Below are 12,312 nucleotides of genomic sequence, written 5' to 3'. Positions count from 1 at the left end.
ACAGTACGTATTAAGCTAAAAAAAGTAACTGTAAGTAAATGTGTTATTATTATTATTATAAAAAGATTTTAGCCATTATGGTACTCAGAATTATGGGAAATGTAAAAATTGTATTGAAATTAATGGTACAATGTATTTTTTTCCTTTGTTGTAAAAATACTTTCTAGTAACCTAGCTTAATTTGCAGAAATAACTATACATTGTCTTTGTAATCCCCATTATTCTCAATGGTGATTCTCTTTTGATTCTCATGACTCTTTTGTTTTTATCATATTGTACATCAAATGCATTAAAATACTATTTAAATAGTTCACATTAAAGTACTGAGAATGTTTTATGTGTATTTTTTATTTATTTATACATTTGGGAATTAGAATGGGGGGAAATGTGCATAAATAATAATAATAACAAAACAAAAAATGCCTAATTGAAAATAAAAATAATTTCACAATGAATCCAGCCAGTAAGTATCTTCAAATTGCCACCTACTTAGGGTCTATCCACTCTAGTGACTAGAAGGCATGACTTAAGATGTCTCTTTAAAGATTGGTTAAATGTTCACCTCCACATTATAAAGTGTTAGTGATCAGCGGAGGGTTGCACCAGCAAGTTCTCACGTAAGTTGGGACATAAAGATCACACTAAGGGCTTAGTAACTACTAGTTCTGTGCTCCATTTGGTTGCACCACCTGTTCTTAAGACAAGACTTAACTAGTAGTACGTAAACTCTCCCTAAAGTAATGCGTAGTCACATAATATGATGTTTACCTGTATTGATCCAATAAACAGCCTTCAAATGTACACATAAGTGTTAATAAGCTGTACATTTCAGTTTGATGTTGTTACGGTTGAAGTTCAAACCTTGTCTGCTCATATAACTGTCGGCTGTAATAAATTAAATCCCCATTCAAATATGATACGTAATAAAAGTAAATTTAATAAATAGTATATTTGCCCTGTGTAAATAACAATAAATATGAACTTTATCTAAAATAAATAAGGGGTGATAAATAAATACTAATACACCAGGCTGGAAAAATAGACATTTATTCATTGTAATATCTTATTATTTCGTATAAGTTGTCACTTGACACCGGCGACGCACCTTGAAAACTGCACTGTTAGATCGGTTTCATACTGAAGAGGCGCTTAAAAGTACGTTTATTTCTCTCTCTTGTAAATGTAAACGAGTGTAAATGCTAACATCATTATATATGTCAAAAGGATTGATGCCTGTCAATCAAAACATGAGCTCATTGATGTCATTAAATGAGTCTGCTTTTTTATTCCATCCATTGCTCCTGGTCGAGGCTTCCGTAAATATTAAGTTCATAGGTAGGGTTATGTTCTACCTAAGTTTAACGATGCAATGCTCAAATATTTAGTAGCATCAATTGTGAATTAATGCCCATTTATGCCACAACTAGGCTAAGTTGTAACGTACGTATAGCTGGTGCAACCGGCCCCAGGTAACTGGACTCTGTGTAATAATCCTCAATGACAATCTCCTCATTGTCAGCAAACAGGAAGTGGGCCATTGAAGGGAGGACCAAGGTTAAGTCACATGCTCCAGCTAAACGAGTTAGTTATGATTCATGTAGTGACGTTGCCTGGCTTGGGTAATAGAAGACACTTTGTGGTCGGGTTTAAAAGGCAGAATAATAGATTCCATGCAGCTCAGGGGTTGATTAGCTTCAAGTGGAGGCAAATCTGGAGATGTCCAGTTTGAGAGGAGGGAAACTGGGGTGGGGGTGGTGTCAGTGTGTTTAGATATTCATAAAAGTAGGCTGCCTTTGATAAATCAGCAGTTCAATTGGAGCCCCCAAAGGAGTGTATGAGCAAATTCATGGATGGATTGTAAAGCACATCTAAAGACTTGAAAATGAGTTTCAATATGGTGGTATCCTTGCAATATGTAGATAAATATGTCTACATTATGTACAATTTCCATATCCAGGCAAGAGCAATAGATCTGAAAGCAAGCAGCAAGGTGCAAAGACACATTTACAATGAAAATAATCTGTATGCACATAACTACAGTGCACGCAATTGGTTTTCCTCAAACATTTTGTTTAGGGTTTATTTGAAACGTGTTGCACCCATGCAGATAATTTAGCCTGAACTGCTTAATGAACTTGACTCTATTCAAACTTAGTTTTTTGGACAAGTTCAGACTTAAGGCCAAATCACACCACGGCCAAGAAAAGCTTTATGAAAAGCAAATTCACTCCTGAACAATTGGTGGTGCTTAACAAAATTCAATATTATTCCATTATGCTAGCTGACGTCATTTCTGTTGGTGTGACATCCTTCTATCACAAAAAAGGCAGAGAAGAAGAAAGCCAAAACACTACTTAAGAGTTTGCCAGATGTCATAGGTACAAAAGACAATCAAGATTTATTGTGAACTGTTCTACAAAGAAAACCAAATGGAGATTGTCAGCCTCATCAAGAACAATAGCAGCAGCAAGGACAATATTGTTGTGTTCTGCACAACTTATACAAGTGTAAGTTCCAGAAACTTATACAAGAGATAAAGTTTTACTACAAATGTTTTCAGTATTTTCATGATGTTTTGCAAAGTAACTCTTGGTGCATTGGCACAACCAACACACTGAATTTTGTAGCTGCAGAGGCTCTTGACTAAAAGCACTTAACTCATTGGTCAGTCAGTTTTCTTCACAGTCTGTAAAACAAATAGAACTGCTCTCCAAAAAAATTTTATCAAAATATAAATAAAAACCTTCGGATAAAGTGCCTTAGGAGATAATGCTTCATATTCAAAGCTCCTTCACTACAAACATTTGCACCGGACATTTGCACAAAATTTTGGCTTGGTGCGAATAAGCAGTTAAGGCATATTATTGCTTCAAAACATATTAACATCAACAGCATTTGTGGCATAATATAGATGACTTGCCCCTTGTTTTCTAAAAAAAAACTTGTATTGAACCTTGAATATTCCATTAAGTGTAATTCTATATATTTTTTTATAGGATATTGTGGCAGGGCGGAGGGCGGGGCTGGGTCGTGATTCTACACACCCGGTCCCTTATCAGGCTAATCAAGCCTCTGAGAGGGATAAAGGCCAACTGTGGAGGATGGTGTGGGAGAGAGAGATCGTTTACGGACATGTCCGTCATGTGTGTGTGTTTGTCTTTTGTTTAAGTTAACCATTAAAATATAATTTATATTGCCAAGCCAGTTCTTGCCTACTCCTTGCACATATAAATCCCTTTACACTGGTGCCGATAGCACCCGGGAAGGAGGAGGGATGCCCATCGCGGAGTCCTCGACACTGCTGTCCACCCAGGGGAGCGCCGCTGCCATCCACCGGGGGAGGGAGTAGCCCGACCGCCGGATCGCGGTGAACGGCCGCTGTCCGCGAGGCGAGTGGGGACTGGACTCCCCAACCGCCTGGAGCGATGGAGCCGCTGCCAGGGGCAGAGGAGTGCCCTGCCATCCCCCAGAAACGCAGAGGGGTCAACAGAAGACCGCCATCCAGGGGAGGAGGGAAGTGATCCCTGACCGCCTGGAGCGGTAGGGCCACTGCCAGGGGCAGAGGAGTGTCCCCAGGTGTCGCCGTGAACGCGGAGCGGGCGTTCTTTCCGCCGGGTGTCGTGTGTCTGACTCCGGTCCGCCCAGGGAGGAGCGCTGTCGTCCACCTGAGAGGGTGGAGGAGTGATCAAGAACCATGCAACAGTGTATCAGAGAACCGGCGAGTACGTTTTTTTTTTTCATCTCTCTCTCCTCTCTCTCTCTCTCACTGCCACTCTGCATTGGCCTTTTCCCTCTCGTTTAAGTTTTACAGTGTTTATTTAGGGGGTACTACACCGTTACAGGAAGTACCCCCCTATTTAATTATTTCTGTTTCCCTCCCCTTGTCCCCTCCCTTGTCCAGGTAGATGGGGATGACCTGCCAGCAAAAGGCACGGCCCTCCCCAGGGAAAGAGGGGGGGTGTACGTCATGCCGGGGGCTCCCCAGTCTGAGAGAACGAGGGAGGAATGTGACAGGGCGGAGGGCGGGGCCGGGTCGTGATTATACACACGCGGTCCCTGATCAGTCTAATCAAGCCTCCAAGAGGGATAAAGGCAGACTGTGGAGGATGGTGCGGGAGAGAGAGATCGTTTACGGACATGTCCGTCGTGTGTGTTTATATTTTGTTTAAGTTAACCATTAAAATATAACTTATATTGCCAAGCCGGTTCTCGCCTCCTCCTTGCCGATCTAAATCCCTTTACAGATATACTTTTTTTTTTTGGAGAAATTCAAAGTTTGAAAATCTTCCTTTGACTTTCGATATAATGTTCACAATTCAAAACGTACTGTGATGACATCATCTTTTTTGCATCTCCCTGCAACGTCACAGCATTTATCTACAAGCAAATTTGCCTTAATTTTTCAGAGAGACTTTCAGTGGGGTTAAGGTCAGGACTCTGTGGTGGTCAATTGATGTGTGAAAATGATTCCTCATGTTCTCTGAACCACTCTTTCACAATTTGAGCGCGATGAATCTTGGCATTGTCATGCTGGAATATTCCCATGCCGTCTGGGAAGAAAATATCCATAGTTGGGTATCCAGGTCATTCAGTACATTTAGGTTCTCAGCTGACTTCATGTTATTGCCGAATAACGTTGAGCCTCGACCTGACCAACTGAAGTAACCCCAGATCATAACACTGCCTCCAGAGACTTGTACAGTGGGCACTATGCATGATGGGTGCATCGCTTCATGTGCTTCCCTTCTTATCCTGATGCGCCCATCACTTTGGAAAAGGGTAAATCTGGACTCATCAAACCAAGACCTTTTTCATTGCTCCACAGTCCAATCTTTAAGCTCCCTAATAAATTGAAGTAGTTTTTTCCAATTGGCCTCACAAACAAGTGGCTTTCTTGTGGCCTCACAGCAGTTTTGTCCCAATCCTGTAAGTTCTCGTGGCATTGTGCATGTGGAAATGCTCTTACTTTCACTATTAAACATAGACGTGAGCTCTACTGTCGATATTTTACAATGTGACTTCACCAAGTATTTTAGTGATCTCAGATAACGATCATTCAAGACTTTTTTCCAACCACATTATATTTATAATGCGTTGGACAGTTCTTAACCCAATTCCAGTGATTTCAGCAATCTCCTTACGTTGTTTTTTTTTTTTTTGCTTGATGCAGGCCAATATTTTGCCCATACTGAAACACAGTAATGTCTTTTCCACAACCACGGGATACGTCTTCCGACATGGTTGTTTAAGAAATGAGATGCTACACACTGCATCAGTTAGGGTTAAAAGAGTTATTGTAGCTGAAACACATTAATCATTGCAATAATGATCCAATCATAGACTCTTAAGTATCTGCTTATTTAAATCCAAACAGCAATTAATTTTTTTGGCCAGGCAGTGTAGAAGCACTGGTTTTTCTTACAAGATATGCAACTGGAGTCTATATTGCCTTTTTATATATGTAAGTTGGATACATCCTTGTATAACCGTGTGGAAGACAAAACAATGACTTGCTGTATCTTTTCGAATTGAAATCTAATTTAATGAAAACTAAAATAGCACATTGAGTTGGCATGAAATTCAATGACAAATTTGAGGCGATATCATATTATTTAGCCCAGTGAAGGAATAAATGAGTAGAAAATAATTCTCTGCTCAAAAATTCTTATTAGCCACATAATAATTTTTTTTTATTTAATTGACAAGCAAATGAATGATGAATGATTCTATCAACAAAATAATTAAAAGAGAATCAACCAGATCAACACAGATGGCTAAATCAGTTTTATAGCATAGTTATAAAATAGTTATAACACTTTATGATAAGGTTGTAAATGTGAACTAACAATGAACAATACTTTTAGAGCATTTAATAACCCTGATTAGGGTTCATTTCTACATATACATTCTTTAACATTTAAGTTGCATATTTTTAAATTAGTTAATGCAATTTAAACTAACTTGAGCTAACCATAAACAATAGCATATTTATATTAACATTAATACAAAATGTAAGAAATATATGATGTTTTTATTACAGGAAGCATCTATTTTCTGGCATTATGAACTACAGATTGAATAAAGGCAAACGTTCATTTTGGGGTGAACTCTGCCTTTCATAAATCCATGATAGTCCATGATATCTAATGCTAAAGTATAGATTCTTTCTGTAAAGTGTTACCAATTAGCTCATAAAGATTATGCACTATTTCTACTCGGTGCGGTCTTGGCTTTAAATATGAGACCAGTAGCATGCAGTGGGATCCGCTATCTTGGTGGATTCCTCGAGCACCAGCTTTTAATTTGTAGAATTTGTGTATGTAAGGGTGGAGAGCATCGTCAGCCCCCGTTGTCTGTGATCACCCAGCGCTATGACATCTGTTTAGGGATGTTTATCCAAGGGGTAAGTATGTTAAGGGAAATATTATGCTGGTGTTATTTTACGTTTCTGGTGTTTGAATCATAAACACGTCTCGAAGGCAGTACGGAGAGATTAGAGCAAAGAACGTGAGCATGGGGTCTCGCTCACACCCCGTGAGAAGAACCCCTACTGCGATTAAAGACCAAAAAACATTCTACATGTAGAGCGTTCCCTCCAAGACTTCTATGCGCCAGTAGGAGAGTGTTAATTTAATTAAGCCTACCAGAGCACGTGCACCGCACGTTACCTCTTTTATTGAGCCTGCAATGTTTTATTTACGTCCAAAAGAGCTCCCGGACCAGCCTGTGTAGCTTTTTTCCCCATTTGTGTGGACAAAGACAAACCAAAACCAGGTGCCAAGCTACAGGCTGCTCATATGACAGAAATCCCCTTTAGTGAGGGGTTTACGAACTAAAATTCAGTGCAGAGAAAGCAGAGACCCTCATTTAAAAAGAAAAGTCAGTGTCCGGCAGCCATTCAGTCACCGCTCTCAATAAGGCATGAAACAGGGCGTCATTAAGGCAGTGTCAGCTCTGCCGGAGTTAAGCTGACCCCCCTGTGGGCTAATGTGAGGAGGGCAGAGTCTTTAAAATCAAAGAGAGAGAGAGAGTTTTACCCCCGCAGCATGTCCCCGTTTTACAAATTAAGAGTTTTAGCCCACCAATAAATGGATGTCACGTTCCAATAAGTCAAAAGTACCAGCAGATAAGCACGACAAAGTTTAAATCTTACAAAAATGTGTTGCAAGAACACGTGTGGGTCACATTTAACCCCATAATTAAAATAAATAAGACATATCTATGTAATTAACATGAATAAACAGTGTTAGTTCCATGCTGTACTTTCCAAATAGTGAGTAGTTTAACTTACATGTTATAAATGCTTAATAAACACATTTATACTTGTGTAATAATTCATGATTTATGTCACAATGAATAAAAATAGACAATTGTTGCAACAGTACTTTGTTTACGTACTGAAATGAGTTACTTGTATTGTCACGTTGATGTCAAAAGAAGGGTTTTGCCTAGTTCTAGTTACCTAAATTCCTCTGCAAAAATACTTTTCAGGTCTTAATGCTCAATAACAGCATCTATCATTTTATACATACCGTAACAATGAGGCCTGATAACCATTAAACCTTACCGAACTTTATGTACATAGGTTTTTAATGTTGGAAACTACTTCTTCATATGTGTTCACTTTACATTGTTACATTTTTTTTTAATTTTTTTTTATAGGTTACTAATTTTGAATATGTGTTATTAAGCATTTATTACATGTGAGGTAAAATGGCTCACTATTTGGCAGGTATTGCATGCTAGTCACAATTTTTATACATGTTGTTATAACCACGTTAATCATTTATAATGCATTAGTAAATAACTTATTAGTCATTAATAAACCCCCTAATAAATCCTTAACAAAGGGAAAATCAATGTTAAGTATTATAATTGTATTACGCTAATATGTGAAAACATAAAAAGCATAACAATTTAACTATTTAATAATTAAATAGTAATAATTATATAGATTTTGATTTGGATAAAATGGCATTGCATATATAAGTACTATTGTAATACAGTAAAAAAAAAACTGTATTGCAGTAACTAGAATCTCAATTGACAATAATTACAATAAAACTAAAAAGTAAAACATCTTGATGCATGAAGGATGCATGCAAAATATACCGAATTGTTTAAAAAAAAAAATGCAAAAAATAAATACATCAATAAATCTTAATGATCCTACATTAGGCTTTGTGTTCTCATGCTAAATGTTGTTCTGTTGATTTCAGGGTGAAATGTAAGCTGGGCATGTTTTTATGAGATTCACGCATAAAGTCAAATCAAAGACCTGATGACCTTAAACCTTCATGAACTTTATGTTGGCAACATATGTGTCCACTTTACATTGTTGTATAGGTTACTAATGTTGAATATGTGTTCCGTTTTTTTGACATGCGAGCTAAAATGGCTCATTATTTGGCATGTATTGCATGAAACTCATCATTTTTATGCATGTTGTTATAACAGCATATTAATGATTTATAATGCCTTTATAAATAACTTATTAGTCATTAATTAACCCATTTATAAACCCTTAACAAATGGAAAATCAATGTTAAGTGTTACCATTTTATTACTATATGAAAAAAGTATGGTGAATAAATTAATATTTAATAATTAAATAGTAATAATTATATTGTTTCTAATTTGAATAAAATAACATTTCATATAATATGTACTACTGTAATACAGTAAAAAAAATACTGTATTATGGTAATTAGAATCTCCATTGAAAATAATTAAAATAAAGCTAAAAAGTAAACATCTTGATGCATGAATGAAAAAAAAAATCTTAATGGTCCTAAAAACTATATTCTTTATGCTAAATATTTTTCTGTTGATTTCAGGGTGAAATATAACCTGGACATGTTTTTCTGAGATTCACCCATATAGAAAGTCCAATCAGGCAAATGAGAAAAGCAAAGACAAGGAATCCAGGCATATACGACCACAGCCAAAAGAACAAAAAGCGTCAACCCAAACAAGAGAAGGAGGAGGAGATGAGGAGATTTCCGCTCAAACTAATCAATCAGCTCTTGATAATGGCTTCCATGAGTGTTGACACAGGGTCAGCTCGTCCCCTGACCCGCGCCTTCAGGGCAGCGGCTACAGAAAAGGCATAGATAACAGAAGCTGCAGCTAATTGCCTGCCTAGTGTCAGGGCTTTGAAAAAGCCCCTCCACTTTCACTCTTCTATTCCTGTTTACCCTGATCCTCACCCCTGTTCCCCTCTCCTGCGAGCTGGCCACTTTGTTTGCCTTCTCTTCCCGGAGTGAGGCTGTACGAATCACATTTCTTGCATGGTGCGTGCTGTCTAACGCGCTTGCATCCTCTAACACGTGCATTACAGGCAGCGGAGAGCCAGGGATACTTCTGGCTACTGAATACTGTGACACCAGGTTCAACTGGGAAATAATCCATTAGGTGACATTTGCCAATTATTTGTTGATCCCAACAGCCTCCAAAAGCTCCCAACTAAGATCCCAGAAAAGCTAAAAACAAATGTGTCCACCTTATGATGCCTTCTTTGTCTCTCAATATTCAAATAAACTTGCAATGCATGCAAATAAATCCAGCAAAATGAAATGAGCCCAATAAAAAAATGAGTGACAGTTTATAAAAAAAGGTACTCACTTAAAAAGCGTTGGCTTCCTTCTCTTGCCTTATCTTCCTCTCCTCCTTAATATCTCTGTCTTGTCCTCAATAGATGCACACAAGAGTGTAAGAGTCTCTATTTATGTGTGTGTGTGTATGTGAAAGAAGCTCCGTTAGAGAAAGTTGCCGTGCTGTAGGCAAAGGCGTCTTGTGTGTATGTGTGTGCGTCTCAAGCAAAGGCTCACACTGCACTGGCTAAAGGGAAACCAAAGCACTTTTAAACTCGCACTGGCTCCCCATGTGACCAGATCCCAGCAGCCAGTGAGGAATATATTAGTGCCGCTTCCTCTGTCCACAGTGCACCCCCTAGCCACTGCTACAGGAAGTGTGCACTGCCAGAAAGCGAGAAGTGGATTTTATTGCTCAGATGTGGCTCTTTTAAAGCTTAGAAGACTTAATTGAGATGTAAGATGCATTCCATGTAAGTATTAGCTTTGTCTCAGATGCTTCTCCTAAAATGCATTAGAAGAAATACAAATAGACACAAATTAGACAATTGTGAACATACAATTGGGGAAATACTATAAAGCTATAACTTTAACATAGCTTAGATCATTTGGTTTTGGTCAAAATTAGATGAGAAATGTTTAATATTGATATCTCTGACGTTTAATCTAAGAATTTAGTATCTTGGCAAATCTGAGCACAGATTTTATAAATTAATAAAATATATTCTGAAACTGTGAGGTTACTTTATTGGTGTTGTTCTCAGCAGAGAACATCTAAGAAACAAAGAGACTCAAGCAAAAGTCTCCATTTGTCCTCTATTTAATCTCATTGCTGTCTAGGAGAAACAATTGAGGTTTTCAATAATTCAATTGTGATTTCCCCTTTCTTTTCAATATTTAGTTTGAATTTGGCATAACACTTAGCAATCGTTTCGTGGTTGTCACTTTTAAAAATGCACTAAAATCTCAACCATATCTTGCATCTGTTTGATCTTTTTACCTGCAAAGTCAAAAGCAATGTCTTTAGCAAAGCACACCAAACATAAAACAATGCGGACCTGCCACCAAACATAACGCAAACTAAACAAAACAATCTACCTACACAAAACGTAACTTACAACACCCACCAAACTAAATAATCAACACACACCAAACGTAACATACAACACACACCAAACATAATAAACAATGCACACAAATCATAACTGTGGAGTGGAGGGGGGCGGGGCCTGATGAGGCGCGATGACGATGGTTCGAGAGAGAGAGAATTATGGGCATGTCCGTCGTGTGTGTGTTTGTTTATGCTTTTGGTTTAAGTTTTCATTAAATTATGATTTATGTTGACAAGCCTCCTCCTTGCCCATCCTTAACTGTCTTACAATAACATACTACACAGACCAAACATAACAAAGAATGCACAGCCAACAAAACAAACAACACACACAAAATGTTGCATACAACACTGACCAAACATAACAACGTACACCAAACATACAAACATAAGCCAAACACAGAATACAATGTAAACCAAACATAAAAACACACACAAAATGTAGCATATAACACATATCAAATGTAATAAACAATGTATAGAAAACACTGCATGCAAAACATAACAAACAGCACAGATAAAATGTAGCATACTACACCAAACAAACATAACAAACAACTTACACTAAACATAACAGACAATACACTCCAAACATAACAAACAACATAAACAAAATGTAACAGACAACACACACCAAACATAAAAAACAACAGAAAAAATTTAGCATACAACACCAAACAAGCATAACAATTAACATACACCAAACATAACAGATAATACACTCCAAACATAAAAAACAACATAAACAAAATGTAACAGACAACACACACCAAACATAAAAAACAACAGACAATATGTAGCATACAACACCAAACAAGCATACCAAACAACATACACCAAACATAACATCAATGCGACCCTGCAACTCACACCAAACATAACAAACACCATACATTAAACAAAAAACAACACACACCAAACGTAACAGACAACACACTCGAAACATAACAAACAACATACATCAAACAAAACATTCAACACAAACAAAACATAGCTTATAAAACATCAAACTTCACAATGTGCATCTGCCACCAAACATAACGCACACCAAAAAACAAACAACATCCACGAAACATAACAAAAAACACACACCAAACATAACAAACAATGTACACCAAACACCATACATAACACTTAGTCTGAACCAGATGTTATACAAAGTTTCCAGCGACAAGCAATTGGCCTGTAAACACTAATTGTGAGAAAAAAATAATAAATCACAGCCAATCAGAAGATATTTGATGTTTAATGTACAGTTGTGGGGAACAGGATTTTTGACCAATGAGATATCATTTTGAATGGATATCGCATTGCATCATAGCAGAAATAGAAACCAGGAGATCTGTCACACAACAACCCGCAATAATTCGTACAAGATGCCGAAATCGTAAGACATTTTACAATTTGGCTTGTATGAAAAGGTGCAACTTTTATTACCATAGAGACCACCAATTAACAAATAGAATTTCAAATCGATACAATAAAGGCATACCATTTTGGCTAGCCTCTTGTTCAACACTTTATTTGAATAAAATTAGGAAATGTCAGTGAACACATTGTATTAGTCATTGTACATTTAGTCATGCAAAATAAATGAGTGATGTATGT

General features: G+C 37.3%; 1 protein-coding gene across 1 annotated transcript in view; it reads right to left on the bottom strand.

The window, feature by feature from the left end:
* The window catches only part of cntfr (ciliary neurotrophic factor receptor), a 286,782-nt gene extending 276,926 nt beyond the window's left edge, over positions 1-9,856 (bottom strand). Inside the window, exon 1 of the mRNA XM_052117628.1 lies at positions 9,625-9,856. The gene's annotated coding sequence lies outside the window, so the exon portion shown is untranslated. The remainder of the gene's footprint in view (positions 1-9,624) is intronic.
* Positions 9,857-12,312: the final 2,456 nt, after the last annotated feature.

Source organism: Xyrauchen texanus, chromosome 44, assembly GCF_025860055.1.
Source record: "Xyrauchen texanus isolate HMW12.3.18 chromosome 44, RBS_HiC_50CHRs, whole genome shotgun sequence".
Lineage (NCBI taxonomy): Eukaryota > Metazoa > Chordata > Actinopteri > Cypriniformes > Catostomidae > Xyrauchen > Xyrauchen texanus.
The sequence above is the reverse complement of the archived record's forward strand: the minus strand, read 5'-3'. Positions and strand labels throughout refer to the sequence as shown.